Source organism: Artemia sp. Qi Xiang Cuo, chromosome 17 (assembly GCF_049724085.1).
Source record: "Artemia sp. Qi Xiang Cuo chromosome 17, ASM4972408v1, whole genome shotgun sequence".
NCBI classification, from domain to species: Eukaryota; Metazoa; Arthropoda; class Branchiopoda; order Anostraca; family Artemiidae; genus Artemia; species Artemia sp. Qi Xiang Cuo.
The window spans coordinates 54,281,708-54,305,548 of NC_142810.1; the positions used below are offsets into that span (position 1 = coordinate 54,281,708).

At 35.9% G+C, this 23,841-nt stretch overlaps 1 protein-coding gene across 1 annotated transcript in view; it reads right to left on the reverse strand.

Moving 5' to 3' along the window:
- LOC148942352 (uncharacterized) overlaps nt 1-23,116 on the reverse strand; it is a 56,005-nt gene extending 32,889 nt beyond the window's left edge. Inside the window, exon 1 of the mRNA XM_089103642.1 lies at nt 22,945-23,116. The gene's annotated coding sequence lies outside the window, so the exon portion shown is untranslated. The remainder of the gene's footprint in view (nt 1-22,944) is intronic.
- Between the last annotated feature and the right edge of the window lie 725 nt (nt 23,117-23,841).

A 23,841-nucleotide genomic window follows, 5' to 3' on the forward strand; every position in this document is an offset into this window, starting at 1 on the left:
AAATTTTTAGGAGTGGTAATAACCCAGGGAGAGATATCCCCAAACCCTGATAAAATAAAATGTGTTGAAAACCTCAAGCCCCCCAGAACTATGAAAGAATTTAAGAGGAATTTTAGGCCTTACTGGCTACTTTAGAAAATTTGTGCATAATTATGTCCAAATTGCAAATCCCTTCACGGAATTAACCAAATAAAACTCCCATAATGTTACCTAGTCAAAGGAAGCTCAAACTTCGCTAGACCGTTTTAAAAAAGTACTCAATTCCTAACCAATTTTGTCACTCCCTGATTTCGAAAACAGAATTCATCGTTACCACGGATGCTAGCTCAAAGGGCATAGGCGCTATCCTTTCGCAAATAATCCCGGTAGAAAACCCTAACCCTCTACAGGGAACACCCAAACAAATAGAAAAAGTTATATGCTATTCAAGTAAAACATTATCAAAAGGCGAAAGTAGTTATTCCGCCACAAACTTAGAATTGTTATCTATTATCTACCACTTGGACAAATTTAGACATTATTTAATTGGTAGAAAATTTATATTAAGATCAGACCATAAAAGCTTGCAGTACCTGCGCACATTTAAAAACCCCACGGGCATTCTAGCTAGATGGATTATGAAAATCCAAGACCTAGATTACGAATTTGAACATTTAAAGGGAAAACAAAAGGCAGCTTACGACTTTTTAAGATAGATACTTTTTAAGATGTATTTAAAATACAAGATTCTTTCCTTCTAAAGATGATTCGGGCAGAAATTAAACGTCCCCTAATTGATTTCAAATACCGCTTCCAAGAGTCTAAATTTTTAATCAGTAAAAAGATAAATTGCATTCTAGCTTCAGTCAAACAACGACGCTAGTCGTTCGAATTTCGCTAAGATAATTAGTAGCAAAAAAATGCTATGCACAATATTTCTAAGAAGTTTAAATGGCAAAAAATCGTGTGAATGCTTGAATCATCAAAAATATTTAAAATAGATTATTGGACGAGGATTCGCGTCCTTGTGCCACGTGAGCCAATGGCGAGCAGTCCTTACAGCGTAGGACGAAAGAACTGCGTTTGGTAGTGGGATAGATGTGCTTTTAATTTTAATCTTAAGTCAGATCTGAAACGATTAGAAAATCAGACCTAGAGAGATTCAGACGAAATTCTTATATTCTTGTCACCGTTATTGTCATTGAAGTGACCCGTTGCTGTGCAACTAAGCATGTAAGTTCAATAAATCTATTGTCTTTTTATCTGTGTTTATTTCATTTATATGTCTGCGTCTAGTCCGATAACAGGTCACTGGTTCGCAAGTCTCCAAGGTAAACGCTCCTAAGGGAATCTCATCTCCAGATAGCTCAAGAAAGAAGAGGCCACGATTCTTCATTCCTAAAAGTACCAAAGGTCGTCATTGCCACAGTTTGGAAAGAGTTTCTAACCCCTGCTAGTCTATAAGACTTCGTATCTTTTAAGTAAGATCTAATTGTATCGTGGGAACAAAGCTCTTAGACGTCAGTATTTCTAGTTCAATAATTCTTAGTTCCTCGTAACTTTTGATAGAATAAATTAAATGAAATAATTCTAAGATATTCAAAATCAGCATTAAAATACAATTCGATTAATATGTATATATTGAGAAAGCCGGGTTTTGTTTTTGATTAATAAGAATACGTTTGATTCAAATACCAATTTTTCTATCACAACCCGTAATAACAACAATCCATTATTGCTACAATTTTGTTCAGCATAGTTGATTTGCTGATAGAAAATACGTTTTTGAGGAGGACACTCCCTAACAACCCTTAGGGCAAGGGTTTTAAGCTATATTCTGGGGTTTATAAGGTTTTCATAGAAGGTGTTGTCATAGAAACTTCAAAAGGGGCTCATTTGTTTGGAAATTCAAAGTGCTAGTGCCATTCTTAATAGTCAAAAGTGATTGGAGGGCATCCAGCCCCCTCCCACCCCCAACATTCCCTCAAACACAGCCAATAAAAATATTAAGATATCCTTTTTGTTCAGCGGAGTTGATTTCCGGATATAAAATAAATTTTGTGGAGAACACTCCCCAAAAACCCTCAGGACCAGGGTTATAAGTAATATCCTGGGGTATATAAGGTTTTTATAGAAGGCGTTGTCACAGAAACTTCAGAAAGGGCATATTTTATTGGAAATCCATAGGGCTAGTGCCCTTTTTAATAGTTGAAAGTGACTGGAGGGCAACTAGCCCCCCCCCCCGCAGTCCATCATTCACCCAAACACATCCAATCAAAATTTTGAGATAGCCATTTTGTTCAGCATGGTTGAATTCTAGCTAGAAAATATTTTTGAGGAGGACACTCCCCCACCACCCTCAGGGCAAGGGTTTTAAGTTATGCCCAGGAGGCATATAAAGTTTTTATAGAAGGCGTTGTCATAGAAACTTCAAAAAAAGCTCATTCGATTAGAAATTCAACAGGCTAGTGCCCTTTTCAATAGTCAAAAGTGATTGGAGGGCAATGTTGCCACAAGATTAAATCAAAATGCACTGTGATAATGCTAATTCCCAATAAGGTATCTCAGCAGTATCCCAAGAACGACTGAGGGTATTATGTTCAAACTTTCGAGGCTACTTCTCCTCTTAAAATTTAACCCAATCAAAATAGTGTAAGTGTATCCAAGCTATCAAAGAAAGTAAACAGATTTTTTTGCCAATGGTACCCAGTTTTCCATTGCAGGTCAACTAGAGGAGGTATGAAATTAAGTTAATCAGTAGTGTTTGCGTCCAGATTTTTAAAAGGGTGTATGTTGTGAAAAATTGCTGAAAATTTTTCTCCAGCATACAAATAGCAGGCCAAACTATAAAGTCTTAAAAAACGAAAAGATTTTAAGTGTTATTTTCTTTTTCCCTGAAAAGACTATGTAAATATAAAACGAACAGAAATTAATTGAAAACACTTTTTCCACAAAATAAGTTTTTCAAAGAAAAGTAAAGAACTCCATTAAACAAAAAATGAGCAAAAATAAAATCGAATAATCTACCCAGTTCGAAACTACCACAAATAAGCATCAATAAATAAATCAAACCCAAAACGAACAGAAATTAAAATAAATAACTGAGTCAAACTCAAAACGAGCATAAATTAACATAAGTTGGTCACTAAACCCCTATTCCTTCCCAAGGCCAGAAGAAAATTTGCACTTAGCTGAGAAAAATATAAATGTTTTTACTTTTATAACTTTAAATAAATCAAATAATTTTAACATTTTGATTACTAAATATCAGTATATGTATATTAAACTGACAATACACATTCATTTGTATTTTTTCAGTAAAGTGCAAATTTTGTTCTGAGAGTGTATCATTAGACAGACTCTTATGACATTTTGGGGAGAATTTTTGGCATTTAAACTTGGGAAAAATCACATGACTCTCTTTGGCATTTAAACTTGACTTGTGCAAATTAACTAATGACCCCTCCTCAACTCTCAAACTTTATGCTAAAATTTGAGTTGTGTCCCAATTCTTTAAGAACAATAAGAAGCATTATTAAAAGTACTCAAAAAGTTTAGCATAAAGAACAAGGTGTTGAGGCTATATGTAATAATTTCTGTTTGTTTTAAGTTTTAATGCTGCTCCTTACTTTCAGTTGAAAAATCTTGTGTTTTTATTTAATCATTATATACAAGGGAGAGGATGGACGTAAAAACCCCTTCCCAGAACATAATTATGGCTGAATATATGTACCTGAAAGTTTCCTTTTTCTAGCTACACTATTCTCCATGAGAGCAAAACGCCCTACAGAAGGATTTACCCCACTTCTATTTTATTAAATGTTTCCTTGAGAAGAGCTATAACTCATCAAAATAATTAATGAAAATGATTTTTTAAATCAATGCCTGTTAAATACAAGAGAGAATGAATTGATTAATAATGATTTTTTACCCTATGCTTTAAAGTAGGCATAGCCTACTTTTTTGGCATATTTTCTGATTAATTTGATACTGAGATGCCAAGGAGATATACATATCTTTAGAATGAGATTTTCATCCTGAATCCAAATATAATGTTATTGCCTCATAAATAAATTTTATCCCCCCCCCCCCAAATGTGTAAGTATATATGGTACCATGAATTGTCTATAGCCTAAACAATGAAATTTCCATTAATACTAATCACTGAATAAATTTGAAGAAAAATTGACCTATAAAAAATTCAGTAGAAACTATACACACATTTTAGATTATGTATTTACACATCAGGGGGGGGGGGGCTCCCTTTCAACACAAATGGAGGTTATACTTAGATTCAGAATAAAATTCTGATTTTAAACATATGTCTATTTCTTAGTTATCAATGTTATTTAGAAAATTTACCCTTTTCTTGACTCATTTGTTGTGCCAAAAATAAGGAGCTGGGTGTCATTTGAGTCTATTAAAGGGTCCTATTGAGTCTATTCAAAGGCTTTAAAATAGGTTTGGAAGTGAAGCATCTATTCACACTTAGGAAGAGTATGAAAAAGAAGTAAACCATTGGACTCACCTTGCCTTTATCTTTGTGATGGAATCTTGAGTAAAAATAGAGCACTTTAAAATTACTGACCTAGGAATAAGGTGAACATGCTTCTCAATGCCTTTTTTATGCTCTTTCCAAATATAATAATTGCTTTTATCACAAATTCAATTTGAAGCCCAGTATGGACCCCCAAAGATGATACCTTTTTCTCTTATTTTTAGCCAATAAAAGGGTTAGAAACAACAATCCTTACTTCATCATTTGCAGATTAATTGTAGTTAATGCATTCCAGAATCAGTAGAAAGGTATCCAATGCCAAGTCTTCCATTGGCCAGTTTGGTCTAGGAGCTAGTTTTACAAAGGGATCAAGGTTTCAGTCACCCATGATGAATAACTTGGCCATTTCCAATAATGTATTCAAACACAAGCCCAGCCACAGAGCCAAATGACATTCAAAAGATTGTAGAGCAAATAGCCAAATAGACAAAAATTTGACACCAATTGCTTGGATACCCTAATATACATCAGGCATTCAGCTTAGAGACCTTTAATTGCTTTGATGCTTTCCAAGTGCAAATGACCAATGAGCAAACCCAGAGCTTGGATGAAGAGTGGGCAAAAATACACAATACAATCCAGAAGGCTGCAGGAGCTGCAATAGGGTGCCATAAAAGACTATCCAAAACATGGATGTCAACAAACACAGTCTGGCTGGCTGAGTGCAAGTAACAGATTTCAGACAGAAAATTAGAGTTGTTCAAGTGCCCGAGGAGAGAATGCCACCAGTTGGGTAAGAATGATAAGAACCAGTAATGGGAGAAAATTGTAAAGACATGGAAGCTGCTGCCTCCAGATCCAACACCAGGAAGATGTATCAGCTCCTAAAATGAACTAGGAGTAAATCAGTTTAACCTTCTAGTACCTCTGTCAAAGACAAAAGCAGCAAGTTACTTTTAAAAAATCCAAAATAAATCATCCTTGGAAAGAGCACTTAGACAAACTACCTAACCAGTACCAACTCTCAACAGCAACAGATCATAATCAGCATAGCCATAACCCAAGTCACAGCCCTGATGACCTGCAGGAACCAAACCAACCCAGCAGTATCTATAAAGAGATGAACATGGCCAACCTCATGTTAGATGAAGTCTGACAAGCAATCAATTGCCTGAAAAGTAGTAAAGCCCCTGGTCCTGATGCTATTCCAACTAAACTTTATAAGTATGGACAGACAGCACTTGCCAGCAGGCTCCATTAACTAACCTGTCATATATTGGAAGAAGAGATGGTTCCACAGGATTGGGGAGACTATCATCTTTCTAGTCTTCAAAAAAGGGCTGAAGACAAAATGCAGCAATTATTGTGGGATCTCCCTCATCTGCGTTGCTTCACATATTTGCCAACATGCTAGATAATTGCTTTCATTTCCAGAACAACATGAAGACAAGGCCCAATCAAGCAGGATTCTGCCAAGGCATAGGAAGAATTGACCAGCTATTTGTCTTAAGATAGATCCTTGAGCACAGGACAAAATACTAGAAACCAACAGTGTCTCTATTCATAGATTTTATAGCAGCTTTTGACTCTGTTCTAGGATATGGAATCTGGAAGGCCATGATGGTGAATAGAGTACCAGATAAGATAGTCAGAAATATTCAAGCATACTACCAGTATACAAAAGCCCAAATTCAGATTGGTGGGGAGCTCTCCATGAATTTGGTGTCCAACAGGGATATATATTGTCTCCTGTCTTATTTAATGTTGTAATCAGCTGAATTATTACCAGCAAAATAGCACCTTCTAAGGTGTTGAAATAAGTCCCAATTTTGTGGTCACTGACCTGCAGGGGCATCCAAAGCATCTTTCCATTGGGGGAGGGAGGGGCAAACTTCATAGATTTTAATGAGTTGCTATCTGATTTCTGCCAAATTTTCTGCAGAACTTGGGAATTTTGCAAAATTTCTGCTGAAATTTTTGCCTTTGGGAAAAATTTTACCAAATGCCAAAAAAGGTAAGGGGCCAGTGCACCCACCTTGGGATGCCTCTGCTGATCCGAACTACACTGACAATATTAGCTTATTAGCTGAATCTTTTTCAGAAGCTTAATTGATTCTATCAGAAGTATCTGAAAAATCCTTTCTGGTGGGCCAGAAGATAAGCTGTTTGAAGACAAAAGTCATGGTGTCAGGTACATCATCTCAAGACCCTACAATCTTACTAGAACAGTTGCCCATAGACAAGATATCTTAATTCAATTACCTAGGCTCTCTGGTAGACCCAATAGGAGGATACACATCAGAAATTTGGTTGACAATTGTCAGTCAATTGAAAATTAGTCAAGAGCCTTCACTGAACTAAATCATTCATTATGGAACCAGAAAAAGTCATTTTGAAGACAAGAATAAGGATAAGTCCTATATCAGGTTGTCCTACTACACAGCTGTGAGACATGGGCTCTGAAAACATCCAACACACAAGCCCTCAATGCAATTGATCATTCATGTATAGTGAGAATCATTGACATCTAAGTCTATGATTGAGTCAAAAATGATGAACTCAACAAAATTAGCCATCAACAATATGATTTGGCAAACAATTATAATCAAACAAAGAAGACTCTGATGGTTTGGCTAGGCAATTTGCCACCAACAACACACCTTTGTCAATGTAGCCCTCAGATGTACATGTCTTCAAGGATTAAAAATAACAAAAAAAAACATGGAGGACAGAGGAAAACATGGCTCACCAGCATCAAGGCAGACCTATACCCACTCAGTGGCTTAAAGAAGTATTAATAATAATTGTGTAGCCTAAGCTCTGGCTAGAAGTATACATTGGTGCATTAAGGAGGTTGGGGTTAAGTATAGTGAAGCTGTACACAAAATGTGTTAGCTACAATTTTTCTGCATTTTATGAAGTAGGAATTGTTTTCTTCACATGTATCCTTACAGCAGGCTTCTAATCATGAACCTTATGTGCATAGGGTTAGATGTTATGACTGGCTGATGGTTAGGACTAGACCAGTTGGGATTAACTGACTATAATATTGGAAAACCTTTAAATTTAGACAACAGTTGCAACTACATGCTAGCCTATTTAAGTATAATCAGGTAGTTGTCTAAAATATGAAACACACTTGGGAACTTGCACTGTGAATACCCAATTTTTCATGCTGTCTGTACTAGACAATAACCTTTGGCTTGTTGAGAAACAACATTATAGCTTTTTTTAATTATATATTTAGTTGGTATTTTGGTTTGGTTGAGATCCTTGCAATCTTGGAGCTACCATGACTTCTACCTGGTTTTTCATGCTGTCTATACCAGACAATAACCTTTGGCTTGTTGAGAAACCACATTATAGATTTTTTTAATTAAATATTTAGTTGGTTTTTTGGTTTGGTTGAGATCCTTGCAATCTTGGAGCCTACCATGACTTCTACCTGGTTTTTCATGCTGTCTGTACCAGACAATAACCTTTGGCTTGTTGAGAAACCACATTATAGCTTTTTTTTTAAATTAAATATTTAGTTGGTATTTTGGTTTGGTTGAGATCCTTGCAATCTTGGAGCTGCTACCATGACTTCTACCTGGTTTTTCATGCTGTCTATACCAGACAATAAGCTTTGGCTGGTTGAGAAACCACATTATAGCTTTTTTTTAAATTAAATATTTAGTTGGTATTTTGGTTTGGTTGAGATCCTTGCAATCATGGAGCTGCTACCATGGCTTCTACCTGGTTTTTCATGCTGTCTAAACCAGACAATAACCTTGGGCTTGCTGAGAAACTACATTACCTTTTTTTAATTAAACATGTAGTTGGTATTTTCTTTAGGTTAGATTATTTTAGGTTATGTGCTCTGGGCAGCCCCCTTTCCATAATTCTTTGTTCTATTTTCCATAACTTTGTTACTAATGCATTGAATTTTCATCATATTTTGTTTTATTTCATTAGCATTCACAAAACTTCACTTCTCAACTGTGTTTTGTATAATAGTCAAGTACCTATAATCATTCTATTTCACAATACTTTTCTTATATTAGATGTACCCAGGGTTGACTGTGATTAGGCTAGGATATGTTGCTATAACTTTAAGATCCTGTGTAGAAAATTAGACAACACTTTCTAATGTGGGGGAGGGGGAAAAACTGTATTTCTGATGCAAATGAGAGGTAAGCCTAAGTTTTAACTTTACCCCCACCCCCCTAATGTGCAAATATATACCCTGAATAAGTATATAAAGGGGTGAGAATAAAATTCATTTGTGGCAAAACAATTATTACATTTGAAAAAGGCGTAAAAAAAGGAATTGAGTGGTATGTTCACTTTATTTGTTAGTCAATAATATGAACAGCAAAATATTTATCAAATATTTAAGCTAATCACATACTTGTTAAGAAGATTTTGACACATTCAATGGTGAAACAATCTAGGCTAGCTTACTTTCTAGGTAGTAGCCTATGATAGAAATTTTACAATGATGTAGCTGTTGAAGAGTGGACTAGCTGGCCAAGTACTGGGCACCTTACCCTACAACCAAATTACATATTTTAAAGGTATTTAGCCATTGTTAGGCCTACTTGCTTTTCTGGTTATTGTTTTGGTAAAGATGTACCAAATCATATTATTGAGTTAGGAATAAAGTGAATACACCATTTGATGCCTTTTTTATGCTGATTATGAATATAATAATCATTTCTATTGGAAATGAATTTTAGCCAACCCCCCCCCCCCTATATATATGCCAATTCAGGGTATATATTTCTACATAAGGGGGGGGGGGTAAAGTTTAAACTTAACTCCCATTTATATCAGAAACAAAATTTGCCCCCACACCCTTAGTGTAGAAATATATACCTTGAATTGGCATATATGGGTGAGGGGGGGGGCTGAAATTCATTTCCAACAGAAATGATTATTATATTCATAATCAGCATAAAAAAAGGCATCAAATGGTGTATTCACTTTATTCCTAACTCAATAATATGATTTGGTATATATTTACCATTGTTTTGCCATAGCCTAACTGATTCAATTTATGAGTACACAGGTTGAATCAAGAGAGATGCATTAGAAAAATGCATAGGAAATATCCAGTTTTGGCTATATATTTGCATACTAGAGGTTAGGAATAAAGTGCAGCAGAGCTATATACAAAATTTGGTAACTACAATTGTTCAGCACATTAGGCTAGGCTATGAGGTGCAATTGTTTTTGTAACTTGTTTCCTTCCCAATAGGCCTAGTTCCTAGTCTAGACCTACAGCCTGATATTTACTTAATGGCATAGACCTAGTCATACTAGCAATCATGAAATTTAAAAGTTGTGTCAAATGGAGAATCAAAGAGTAGCCTACTAGTAGCCTACTCAAAGAGTAGCCTATCAATGCTTATTTAATATGGAGTTTGGTTCGGATATCCACTAGCCTATACAGCTAATTGAAAATAGTACAGTCTATATAAAAAGAAAAAAAACCTTAGCCAAGCATTATATACCAGGATGAAGTTATCTCCTGGCTCCTATCTCTGGGTTTATCTCCCTGACCTGAAATTGCTTACCCTATAGCTCTAAAAATAAAAATTATCCTTTAAAAAAACTGCTGACACTTCCAGCTCTCAACCGACCAGTGTTTCCACTTCAAATTTTTTCAAATCCCTAGTAGACTGGTAGAAAATCCCTAGAAATCTCTATTTTCAGTACCGAAATCCTTAAAAGTTTCTCTATTTTCTGATTTCTTCAAGTCACAATCCTTGTTATGCTGACTTTTAATAGCATTTGTTCAAGACGACTTATTTTGCAACTTAGGATCATTTAATTGTACCAAAATAGTGTATGTTCCTTTGACGTTTAAAACAATGCTTCTTAATTATCGACTAGTTAAGTTCGGTTTTGATTGATAGATTCCCGTGCCAGATTCCGGATTCTGGACCATATGAAGACATGTTATTTATTTATTTTTCTTTGTCATTATTTTTTTTTTCTTCTTTATTACTACTTTTGCAATCCACCAATAGGTTGGGTTCCCATAAATTATATCCAAATGGTTACTTTTTAAAGCATTATTTTTCCGTTGAATTTTTTTCATATGTACTTGTTTTTATTCTAATGAAAAATTTTGAAAAAAAAGAAAACTATATAATTCGACAGATATTTAAAAATATTACAAAAATATGAAATTTAAGCATAGGAATTTGGTTGACATGTACTTTGAGTAATACAGAAAAGGTAAAAAATAAAACAATACTTAGGAATTGTTTGCATTCGTGTAGTAAGGTGCAATAAGGCGCATAGGGTGTAGTAAGACGAGTAAGAGAAATATATTTGAATTATATTTTCTGTTACAGATGACCAATCAAAATGCTTAATTGGTTGAGTTAGCACGTGGACATGGTGGTAAAAAAAAAATCAATATTTATTTTTTATTGTTATTTTTGGTAATTTGGCTATAAGGTCACACTGATTATTACAAAAATGTGAACAATCCATTAGTTGCCTCAGAATCCAGTTATATTTATTAAAAAAAACAAAGAAAAATCTATTTTTATTCAGAATCAGATTCAACACCTTCATCCTTTTTTCCGATGGTAGCTGAAGCCTTGAGTCTTTTCATGTGCAGCAGTAGCTGCTCGTCTCCACGAATATATGTGGCACTTTCTTGGGCCCGTTTCATACCATATTTTGTTTTCAGAATTCCACGTAACGTTTCCGTTTTAAGTAAGTTCCGTCTGTCTGTCTTTATGATTTTTACTGTACTAAAAAACCTTTTGACGACAATTTTGGAGAAAGGAAGAGTAAACACAAATATTACTGCTAATTTTAGATTTGCGTATAGCTCGATTCCAGCGATTGTTATATTTTAAAAAAAATCACACCTGTAGGTAATTGCATCCATGTTGTTAATATTTTTAACATTGGCGAGATTGTGCGTCTTCCACTCTTGTTCGATTATGTTTTCATCCCATGATACTTTCCCACACTTTTAATCTAAGAGTTGGAGATAACCAGACCATAGTGAATGAGCTGATACAGGGTCAACCATTTCTGCATATTTGTTAATGTCATCATCAAAATGAAATCGAGTTTGGATCTGCTGTACAGCTTCTATGTAATAAGATTTTGTAGCTCTGAGGATCTTTACGACTGCATCCTTTGGTACAGCAGAATCTGGTTTCAGCGTCAAGAGGAGAGTCCTGCCCATTCTTGCCTAAATACATGTTTTCGAGCGGCAGGTAAACACTTGGGCCATTTACATTATTTTGGAATGTATTTTTTGACTTCACATAGTCCTTCTTCATGAAGCTCAAAGACAATTCCTTGATAAGAGATTCAGTCTTTAGTTTCAGGCGATAAAATAGTGGTTTTTCAGCTTGAAAAGCTACATTGAATTCAGTAAGTAATCCCAATGCAAAGACAACAAATTCAAACATACACTTCATGACTGGGTTCAGATTTGTGTATAAAAGCTCATTAAGCTTTGTTGGATCCTCAACTAGCATAAGTCTGTAGTAGGTACTAAGAGCATCACATTGTCCCAAAATTCTATATAAAACAGCTTTGACTGAAAACCATCGAGTCTGCCCAGCCTGCAGATTCCTATGCATGTTAACTGGGTAGAACTTTTGAAATTCAAGGACAGCGTGTTGCCTCTTGTGACTATGAGTGAAGTGACTATATATGGAGCGACAGATGTCTTCCATGGATTTTGGCAATTTCTTGCATGCATATGAAGCAACAAGATGAGCCATATGGCAGGAGCATTTCACTATGACTACCCATGGGAACGCTTCTTTTATCATGGACGAAACGCTTTGGTTAGCTCCCATCATAGAGTTTGTTGTGTCAAAGCAAAACCCTATGAAATTTGCAGGGGGAAGCTTGTGGGTTTCTATTATGCACTTCTTCAGCTCCTCAAATATCGCCTTGGCTGAAGAGTCGGGACACATCGACTACGTCGAGTACATCAACATCAACTGAGAGGTCATCATTGCAAAATATTACTCCAACTGGTAGAAGCTTTTTAGAAGATACATCAGTGGACTCGTCAATAATAATCGAGAAGCAGCGATTCTGTAAGATTTCAATCAAACGATCTTCATAAGAACCACTTAGTCCTGTTCGTATAACATTGGTTGCTTTCTGTTTCTTGAGTTGCACATTCTCCACTACTTGCTTTGAAGGCAAATTTTTTAAAAAAGCTGTAAAAGCCTCGACCTTTGAAATAGCCAAGTCATGTTCAAGTAGAAAAGTGCAGGTTCTGGCCCCAAGACGCTTTGTGTGTTTAATGAATCCCCCCTGTAAAAAGTGACCAAGAGTATTTGAAGTGGACTATTGTGATTCAGTGTTTGGCATATGCTTCTATGTTTTGGAGTGCTTTATAAGCTCTGATCTTCTGCTTTTTCCTAGCTTGAGATCAGTATTGCATACTCCACAATATCCAAGATATGAGTTCTTTTTTTAACCATCCCTTCAATTGCAGGTCACTCATCCATATGTCAACAAACTTTTGGGAGTACTGAATATGAGTGGTAGAACTTTGTGCAGGTTCACGTTTCTTCTGCTTTTTCCTTGGAGGAGTTGTTTAATTTAAGAAGGGTAAAACACTAGAGTTGGATTCTTCACTAATACTATCTCCCATACTAATCTGAAAAATATCAGGCATCAGGGATATAATATTGGAAACTAAATAAAATATATCTTCCATGCACTGTTAACGTTGGTTTGATTAGCAGTGTGACCCTACTACAACTGAATACACTAATACAGCCATATAAATTTTATATTTTGTTTATTTTGACCACCATATCCTAGAAGAGCAATCCCCCTTGCTCCATAGCAAATCATACTCCTTTTACTGTCCTATGAGAAAAAGGTGAGTAGGAATGAAAAAGTCACCATAAATAGAACACATGCTTATGTTTTTGCAGCAGATCATTGGTTTACTCATTTATGTTCATCAAAAGTGGGAGAAACATATTGAAATGTGTTTCCAACATAATGGTAATAGTGCAGATCATGTTATGAATTATTTCTGATACAAACATAATTGTTTTTTTCTATTTATGGTGACTTATGACTATGGGCCACCCTGTTAAATTAAGCTAAGTTTATTTCCAATGACAAATAAACTATGCTATGTCAACATTGTGTAGTATCTCAGCCTTTCACTTGGCAGGCAGGCAGGCTAAACAAGCAAGGCTCTCTCATTATAAAAATAGCTATATATAACAAAACAGGCCTTTATACCTTTGGTGCTGTAGAAACATCTATAAAAAAACAACCTCTTAAGGAACAAAAGAGACTGAAATTTTTGCTAGTTTTTTACATACAGTAGCTGTTCCATTCTGTCTTTTCTGAAGTTCATTTTTTTAAACAAAGTAATATAACCTAGTTTCATATGGCAACTTTACAGGTATATAGTACAGCAGGCCGGGGGCTATCAATGAGTATCAACTGGCTTTCAATCACCTTAAACTAATCATCTTGTAAATGAAAATATTCTTTATTGACAAAAAAGTCATGATCCTATGGAAAGAACAGAATGTTTGAAATGAATAGTAAAAGGTGACAGATAACCTGGTATCCCAAACTTTTTAAAATTGTTGGTGTCATTAGTGCGTACTATTGATTGCAGTTCAATGATCAAGAAGCAGAGGTCGGGAGGCAAACCAACTTTTCTGTAAAGGTACAGAAAAAGGACTCCTGATAAAAATATCTTATTTCTTACTATATATAATTCGGTCTTTTGGGCTCTAAAGGCGCAGAGAGCTGTCCAGTTGAAGCAAGATATAAACAATTAATTTCTTACTGCAATTCCAGGTTAAATTGAGCAGTACCTCTGCACCTTTGACTGCAGGGGTCTCTAGTCTGCACCTTTGCCAGGTTTTATTCAAATGATTAGTTGTGTTAAAAGAATTTTAGAAGTCTCCAGAAAAGAAGTCTGCATTGAAATAAAATTTACAGATTGGTAGTACAGATTTTCAGAATCTGCTAAATGGAGACTGGCTTTTACCAAAATTCAAATTTAAAGATATTCAATACATTATTATCAAAATGTCAGCAAGTTCATGTTGTCAAAGTTACAAAATCAAGTTGCTTGAGGCTGCAGTTAAATTTTTGCACAAGGCTGATGAAAGTACTGATTTTTTCAGGGGCATTTTTTTTTATTTCTTTGCTAATTGCTAAGTTAGAGTGATTCAATTAATTATAATAATTTTGAAAAATAATTACGCTAATTATAGATATATTATTATAAAACAGTGAATATACAACTCAATGCCTTTTTTTAAGAATTTCTATCCAGCATGGGCAAGCATTTAAACATAACGCCATAACGCGCGTCCGATTCGACTGCGCAAAAGATCCTTAGCTCCCTTTATAGCGTGTCCAGAATTTCTGGAAAAATGGGACAGAAAACTACTTCCATCCCTTTTTTTCTTTTTTGGGTTGAAAGAGTATTTTCTAGGGCCGAAATTCTAAAAATTCCCTAATAAATCCAGAAGGTTTGTAAAAATCCCTAAAAATTCCCAAATCCCTAAAAGAAAACTTTCACCCCTAAACGACCTCAAAAACCCCAATTCTAGGGGGGATATCCCTAGAATGGAAGCACTGCAACTGAGCCTTGTTTTAGGTACCGGGTTCGAACACGGGTTGCTATCGAGTTCTGTATAATGCGTTTTTAGGGTTGCGGGTTCAACACGAATCCGCTTCTAAGCGTATTCATCTGCCGGATTCTCCTCGTGTTTGAACCCGGGTTCCTTGAATCTGGAACCCGCAGAAATACCAGGTTCAAACACGAGTTCTGCTTTCATTGGCGATAAGTTCAAAAATGGCTAACCATCCTGAATTTACACCGCATGGTAGCAATTTATATATTTACTAAATATATTATTGTTGGAACACCCAAAGGATTGCCTTTCATCAAGTATTATCTTTCTTATGCTTACTAGGTTTAGTGCCTTTTAGATAGGCTATAGCCTATTGCTTTTTTTGGTGACTGATGTCAAAACAAGACCCACCTGACCCCCCTCTGGACGGGAACCAGCCTATTCCCTGGAGTGATGCAGCTATTCCCCCCCCCATACTCCAGACCCTACAAACATTGAGAATTGAAAAATTGTAACAGCCACCTCTAGACTACCATCAAGTACATCTACTTCTAGTGATGGTACTATGATCTCTGTAGGATCACCCCAGCAGAGTGACCCAAATTGTCAACTACCAGATAGTGTAAACCATCTGGCATGGGATGATTTCCAAGTTGTCGAAAAACATAAGAAAAAGAATACCAAAAAACGTAAGGTTGATGGCCTTAGACTATCAGCAACTTCAGATGATTCAACAGCCCCAACTCCTGGTAATGAAATATCCATCCCCATGTTTGCTGTAGTAATTTCACCAGCTAAGACAAATACAAATACCCCACTCCCAAAATTTGAACCCAAAAAACACATTGATTTTCTTAGAATGAATATTTTTAAGAAATTGAGAAAGGAATTGAGAAATGACCTATTCATTAATAGAAATGGAGAAGCTGAAGTATATGCAAATGATGCAGCTTGTCTGACCCCTTTACTGGATCTGAAACTGATTGGTAACATGTCAGTAACCTGCAAACCAAAAGAACAAATTCTTTAAAAAGAAACTAGGCTAGTCATTTATAATGTATCAAATCTATACGGGGATAGTGATATCCAAGAAGGCCTTACTGATAATGCCCTTTCGAACTACCAATTAAAGTCAACAACAAGACTTAAGAAAAGAAATGATAAAAATTAACTAGTACCTAGCAACTCAGTTCTGTGTATATTTGAAGGAGAGTACTCACCAGAAAATTTATTCTGATTTGGGGGAAGAGTTACCTTTAGACACTATGATGAAAAACCAATCCAATGTAAACATTGCTTAAAATTAGGGCACACACAAAAATTTTGCCCATTTGCCACAATTGATGTTTGTAAAAATTGCACTTTGAGGAGTCACTTGGAAACCAATTGCCAAAACCAAAAAAATTGCACAAACTGTGGTGGTTCACATTTTTCTGAAAACAGAACTCTATGTACCAAATACAAACAAAGAAGTCAGATTATAAAAATAGCTCAGGAGAAAAATATACCAGTACCTATAATTGCAAATGCTATTAGAAAAGAGACTAGACAACCTCAGCTAAACTTTTCCAATACACCCTCCTGAACATCAACTCCAGTCCAAGATCAGAGAAGACATCCGCAGCAAGCATGGAAAAAATTACCGTCTACTAGCTTTAATGAGACTTCCACCCTGTCAACTACTGAGTCTCCCATAGGTTTGACTAGCCCTTCTTTCCCCAGACTTGACCAAAAATTAGGAAGACTTTCAACAGGTCCATCCCCTATGCAAATAATAAGACCAACCTCCTTATTTATTAAAGGCACTGAACCTCCCAGAAGAAATATAAAACCCCCAACACCCACAATTTTAGTTGGTAACCAACTTAGAAATTTGTCAAAATTCATTATTACCCAGGAACTTATTCGAACATCAAATTATGACATACAGATGAAAGGCTTATTAAGTGAGAAAGCACTAGAGAAGCACTTTCCAGAGTCCTTGCTGAAAGAAGTGTCACATGAATTTATGGAGCTAGTTGCTATAGTTGCTGCCCAAAATATTCAAATCACCCAATGATTAGAAAAAAGCCCACCCAACTGACTAACAAGATTAATATAAAAAATAAACTGATTATACAGCATTGGAACACATTCTCACTTAATAAAATAAAAATAATGGAACTCTGCTCATATTTAAACAAAGAGAAAGTGTATATAATTTGCATCCAAGAAAAAACTCTTAGTAATAATAAAAGAGGGGCCATGCCAGTATATAAAGGATACCCCAACGAGAGAGAGTCGGGCAGAAAAGGAGGGGGGGGGGTGAGTATTTTTATCAAGGAGTGTTTAGTTCATTAACTATTACCACAATTTCAAAAGGATCACAAAGTCGAGGTGGTGGGAGTATCAATTACTTTAAATTCAGGTGATACACTAAGAATTAAATCAATGTACAACCCAAAGGGTGACATAGATGTGTTTAATATTTTATCAACTGAAGCAGAGGGCCAAAACCTTTTTATTTTTGTTGACCTAAATGCACATAGCTCACATTGGGAAGATGTTGTGCAGTCAAATTGAGCTGGAAAAATATGGAAAGACTGTTATTGGAAAATAATCACATAGTAGTTCTAACACCATATAATTTACCAACATATTACAATTCCAAAAATAACAAACATTCAACCATAGACATCCAACTAGGTCCTGCTTCGGCTATTGATCAGGTGTCAATTAGTAGAGTACCAGATCTACATAGTGATCACTGTGCTATAAAGACAATTATCTCACACATGTCTTGTGAAACAAAACCACGTAAAAGGAAATTTATTAACAAGAAAGGTAAATGGCCAGAGTTCAAGCAAATGCTGCAAGAAGCTGATTATACTCTGCTGGAAAACTCTTTCCTAATTGATGATAAAGTGAATACCCTAACAAAAATTATCATGGATGCCGCCCAAAAAACAATCCCTAAGACAAACAATAATGATTGGACCTCCCATGGCAATAAAAGAACTAAAGGCGGGTGGAATGATTTATGCACTGCTGCAGTGGAAGCTAAACACATAGCAAGAAAGGCATTCCAAAGACATCCATCAATGATCACAGTAATTGAATATAAATGCAGCTCGGCAATAGGGAAAAAAACATGTCTACAGGCTAAAAAGGAGGCATGGAATAAATTTATGACTATAGTAGACGATCACACTGCAGTATCTAAGATACACCAATATATAGGCAATATCAATGGCAAGAAAATGGCACTTGATGATTGAAAGTATGAAATAAAACACCGGGGTCAGCTGATAACATCTGACAATTTAAAAGCTGAGATATTTGCAAAAACATGCATGAAGAATAACATAGAAGCTTTTTTGCCAAACCCACCTGTTTGTGTCCTCTCTTCAGTAGCACAACATAAAAAGTCTTTAATTTTACCTTTTGAATTATCTGAGTTAGACACAGCCATTGAAGAATGTAATCAAACCTCGGCACCAGGGTATGATGAGGTGCACATCAAATGGCTTATTGAATCACCCCATACCTTTCGAAAAAAACTTCTTGAAGTATGCTATATTTCATGGAGAGAAGGGAATTTCCCTAATCCCTGGAAAATTGCCCTCATTCACCCAATCCTCAAACCTGGGAAATCACCCAATGACCCAATATATTATAGACCAATATCAGTCCTCCCCACCATGGGCAAGATATTTGAACGTATGATTTTAAAGAGATTAGAATGGTTTGCAGAGGTCAATCAAATGATACCCCAATCCCAAACAGGTTTCAGAAAGGGTCACAGTGCAATGGACAACATAACCAGAATTGAAGTAGATATAGCAGAGGCTCTGCAAAATGGTGAATTTGGAATTGCTGTGATGTTTGATTGGAGAGATGCAAATGGAAACGTCAAACACAAGAAGTTACTAGAAGTTAGGAATAAAAAAAACTTTCCATCAATAGTGGTATCAATGATAAATGATATACTTTGTGATCAATCTTTTCAAGTTCAGATAAATGACACTCTGTCTTCAAGAAAACAAGTCAAAGATGGTCTCCCGCAAGGAACTGTCACAAGTTCTCTTTTTTTCACACTGTATATTTCAGAATTGAAACTTGGAAGTCAGTCGAAAAATGGAGTATTTGCTGATTATCTCCTGTTGTGGAATAGAAACAAAAATACTATATTAATCCAAAGCATAATTCAGGAAGACATAGATGATGGTTCCCTGTTTTTTAAAGCTTTAGGTCTGCCCATTTCGGTCCCAAAAACAAAGGCAATAATGTTTTACAACCAACAAACTACCCTCCCTAAACCCTTAATGATAGAATGGAGCACAACAGCTTATCAGCCATCTGCCTGTCTACTGGATATGATCCTTGACTGCTTTTTAAAAGGGCAACCACATGTGTATATGTTGATAATTTAAATCTTAACACGACTCATCATTTTAAAGTGACTCGCAAGATCTAAATGATGATCCTTGCCGAAATTGATTATTGATTTTTTTAAGCTGTATATTCACTCAAAAATGGAATATAGCATTCATTTCCTTGTAAATGTCCCTGCAACTATATTCAAAACCCTTGAGACACTCCAAGACTCAGCCATAAGAATTGCATTGGGACTGCATAAACATACTGCAGTAGAGAAGCTAAAAGAGTTTTCTGGACTACCTGCTCTGAAAGATAGAGCTACTATGCACATAAACCGTTACTTTACAAAAATACAATATTATGGTGATAAACATGCAGTCTTTCCAGCCACTTTTGCAAACCCTAGCAAGCCTCAGCACCATAAGTCTTCTTGGTGTGAAAGATCCTGAAAGATCATCCAAATTGGAAAAATGAACATGCAGATAGCTACCCTTTTCCAAATTCCCCGCCTTGGGAACTCGAGGCCCCTGAGTGCCATCTTCAACTGCTCCCGAAGGATAAATCCTTTTATACTGATCAGTTTGTTTGTCAGCTTTTTGCCAATAAAATTTCCTCATTATTTCCCGAACATATTCAAGCTTATACTGATGGCTCAGTAAAGGGAACAAATGCAGGAGCAGGGGTTTGCATTCCGTATGTTTCTTTGAATATTTCAGTAACTCTCCCATTCAATGCTTCTATTTTGTCAGCAGAGTTGTTTGCCATTCTAAAAGCACTGGAAGTTATGGTCAACCTTAGACCAGCCTCAAAAAAAGTGTTAATTCTCACAGATTATAAGTCTGCCATCCAAATAATCAAAAAATAAATTATGAGGCTGCTGATTCAGATTTAAAATCTATTAGAGATTCTCTCCTAAGCCTTAAGAATATGGACACTTCAGTTTGCTTCCACCATATCCCTAGCCATAAAGAACTGACCCACAACATGACAGCCAATAGGCTAGCTAAAGAAGGGGCAAATGCGTGCCCCCCCCAGACTCAAAACTTAGAAACCTTTGAGACATTATAAAACACCGTGGAAAAACAAAGTACACCCCATTCCTGTAGTCCCCATTTCAATCAAGGGAAGATTTGGTTTGGTATTACAGGTCAAAATCTGGATACCCGTTGCTGAATCCTCTTTAATTCCAATGTAATCTCCATCATTCACCACTTTGTAGAGGGTGTAAAACATCAGTGGAAACCCCCCAACATATCTTTTTTTAGTGTTTAGTACTGACCCCACAAATCACTAAGATTAAACTAAGCTGCCAGAAAATGGGTGTTCCAGAATCATTTGATACCATCATCAATTTAAAACTCCATCCTAACACTGAGAGACCAATTTATAACTTGATGATTCAGATCAAGAAGACAACAAGAGAACATTGATAGAATTCTACAGTGCAGAAGAGAGCGAGAATGAGTAGGAAGCGCCGTATTGGTACCAGCCGGTCTATTGGCCTTAAATTGCTGGGGACAGGTAGTTCAGGTACTCGCGCTTCCCACAACACATCATCAAAATTATGGCTTCAAATGACAAGCCTAGCGGAGTGTATTTTTAATTTTCAGGTGCTGCTTTTACAATGATATAGAATTACTGCTAACCATTTCAAAAACATAACTGAGCTGAAGAATAAGAAGGATTGAAGATACAAAATCAAAGGGGTGAAAGGACTTCATGGTAGTCCATATACCCACACACAAATTCTGGAATGGAAATTTACAGCCCATGAAGTTTGCTCATTGGGATCCCTTTTTCAAGTAACAAAGAATTATCAAAACTATGAGATATTCTTGGCAGATGGTAAAACTTGAAGCCATTGGGTTATTATGTGATCTCTTGGCATTGCAGGTTGAGGCAATCCAAGCCTAAAGGGAGCCTAGGTCCTGTCTAGAGTAAAGCTGCAAATTAGTTCCCCATAATAAAAACAACTGAGCTCTTACAGGAAAGGTGCAGTTTAGTTTCCCCTACAGTATAAGGTGCAGAGGCCCTACAATGGGACTGGGATGTACAGTAAGATGTGACTTGTTTATAATTTGCTTCTAATGGACGGTCTATGCACCTTTACAGCTCAATTGACTTAATAATACAAGTTAGAAATAAGTTGTTTTAATGAGGGGGATCTAAACTGCATCTTCACCATTTCTTACTGTATATTATTCAGTCAATTGGGTTTATAAAGTTGCACAGTTACTGAGTCAATAACACACAGATTTTTAAAGGTCACCAAAGGTCAGGACCCTTTAGAGGGAGAAGGAGCGGAGGTAGGTACTTGAAAATACCTTCCCAGGATATACTTCAGCCTGTAGACCCATCCCCAAAAGTTTCATTTGTCTAACCTAACCCCTTCCCAAAATAGCCAAAAGTAGCTAAAGTAGAATTTTACCTCTACTGTCTAGTAGAAGCAGGGCTTAGGCTAAACAAATCACTTCTTACTGTATATCTTGCTTCTACTGGCAGGGCATATGTACTCTACAGTTAGAGGGGAATTCATCTGCACCTTTACCCTATCTAGTATTAGGTCATCTTGGGTTGCAAGGTTGGTTAATTTTAGATATAGGACCATAATGAAACAGTTAAGAAATAAACATACTAATAAATACAGAATTTAATGCTGTATCCAGACATAATAATGATTTTTGTAAAAGTGCAGTTTAGCCTTTATAAAAACAACTTATTTCTACTTATATATTATTCACTCAATTGGGCTATAAAGTTGCACAGATACTGTCCATTAAAAGCAGATTGCAAACAACTCACATCTCACTGTACATCCCAGTCCTATTGGTAGGGCCTCTGTGCGCTATACTGCAGGGGGAACTAATCTGCATGTTTACCATAATTTCCTCTGGAAATTTTACCTCCTACATTCTATAAATCAAGCTTTTAGGGTAGACAAAGGGATTTGAGGGTGGGCTGCAGCATTATAGATAGGTTTGTCTAGACCTTAAAAACCTAAGTGAGCTGAAAACTAAACCAAGATTAGATTTTTTAAATTCCAGACTAGTCTATGGAAATTCCAAAATTTTCTAAACTTCTAAAATTAATTTCCTGATGAAACAATTTTATATTCAGATAGAGGATTGAATTCCTAATTGAATAGTATATTTGTGTCTTAGCTTCTGTCTAGCAGTATTTTGGGCTCTAAAACAGTAGCAAATTTAAGGGGAGTTATAAAACCTCAAAAAGCTTAAATCGAAATAAATTCAAATAAATTGCTTCCAAATAAAATAGATGGTCTCATTTGAGAGTTTCTTTTTTTGAGGACATGCTTTGCCTTTCCCATAGAACCAGTTGCTTTATTTAAAGCATTCAGACTTTCCTTGAATAATGTTATAAACTTATTGTGGCTGACATATTTAGAAAGAAATATCTAGGAGATATTGTAATTTGTAAATTTATACAGTTTCCCATCTGCACTCAACTTCTTAAAGAGGAAAAATATACACAAGGTCTCACCAAAGGATAGGCATACAAATTAGAGAATTGACTACTTCATTAAAACTTCATGTCTCCTTTGGTTTCCAGTCAAACAGGCTTAAAGACAAAAGATAACCCCATGGTTAAGAGACAAAATTTGGCAAGTCCAGCTGAAATAACTGTAGTTCTTCTTCTTACCTTCAGGAGGAGACAGCAATTAGTCTGAAATGGGAACTGTCTGCTTTAAAGGATCAAATCATAAAACCTTACCACTGGCACAAATTCATATTAAATAATCTTTATTTTTTATCTTTATTATGGCAATTGAAAGAGTTGTAAATGCATTCTTCAGCAAAGAGTTGGAGTTTCTAAATTTTATTTCTAAAATTCAGCATGAAAAACCATCATGCTCTTTACAGCTTAGCCTTTTATTAAGTCCCATGTTACCTCAGGCTACCCTTCCTTTCAGTTCAAAATTTCTCCTCGTAAGCTCTGTTGTCATATGAAGTGGTTTTAAATTGTTACAATGGCATATTTTTTGAAGGAACTTCCACTATATACCAGATATACAGGGACATCCTGCCACCTCAGTATTCCATACCCTATAAAAAAGGACAAAGTATGCGAGCGATTACATTGAGCGTTCAGAAGGAAAGTGAAGGTAAATTAACTTATGGATTAATCTTGAGCAGATGTAAACCCAGCCCAGCTTAACACTTGATTAGAATGAATTTGAACTCTATTTTGTGTTAATACAAGCATATGCATTTTTTCCATTTTATTCTAAAACAATTCTATGGTTGGACACAGACAGAAGGCTCTTCTCCCAAAATCTGAAGCAGCACCCTTTTCAGTTTTACCCTTTAACCCCTTAACTCACCAGTTTTTCATTAACATGTGACCTCTTGGCTAAACTATAAACCCTAAATATATGAT